Raw genomic sequence first — 669 nt, 5'->3', positions numbered from 1 at the left:
TCCCCTGCCCTCCCAGATGCAACAGGCTTTTCTCGTGTGGAGCTTTCACACGTGGACGAGCATTAGGTGGACATGGGTTTTCTCACGGCAATGCGTCTCTCCCGAGCAGAGAGGCCCTTTATCTTCTCCGGACCTGGGCCTTTGAACAACTGGGGGCGGGTGTTTTCTCCCCTCTGTTGGGACCCCCACACGGAGGTGTGCTTTCTCACGAGGGGGTGTGTTTTCCCATGTGCAGGGTGAAGTTTTTTTTGGCCACCCTGGACACATGTTGGCTCCCTCAGAGAATTCCTGCGGGGATTTGTACCCCAGAATTCTGTTCCCTCATGCCTTCTCCCCACTGCTCCTTCCTCCCACCCCCTGGAGACCCTGGAAGTGGTGTGTTGACAAACAGAGACCCCTGGCCACCAGATGACACAGGGTGGTGCCCGGGAAGTACCGAAGAAATAAATCACCAGCTCCCCCTCCCGCCCCACCCCCCATCCCCTCCCACCCCCCAGCGAAGCATGTGTATCCCCCCTTGGCACAAATGAGGTGAAGCAGGTCTTCCCAGGCAGGCCTTGCCTTCCACCAGACACAGAGTCCCTGCTGTGGGGGGCAGGGAGGAGACCCTGCAATCTTGTGCTGCCTGGGACTGTGTCTTCCCATGGGCCCAGGTCGCATTTCTGAGTG

At 58.9% G+C, this 669-nt stretch overlaps 1 protein-coding gene across 1 annotated transcript in view; it reads left to right on the top strand.

Annotated features, from left to right (window-relative positions):
* The window catches only part of NLGN2 (neuroligin 2), a 5,018-nt gene that overhangs the window by 3,681 nt on the left and 668 nt on the right, over positions 1–669 (top strand). The gene's annotated exons all lie outside the window — the stretch shown is intronic.

Source organism: Bison bison, unplaced genomic scaffold (assembly GCF_000754665.1).
Source record: "Bison bison bison isolate TAMUID 2011002044 unplaced genomic scaffold, Bison_UMD1.0 scf7180017864249, whole genome shotgun sequence".
Lineage (NCBI taxonomy): Eukaryota > Metazoa > Chordata > Mammalia > Artiodactyla > Bovidae > Bison > Bison bison.
This window is presented reverse-complemented; position numbering and strand designations above follow the sequence as displayed.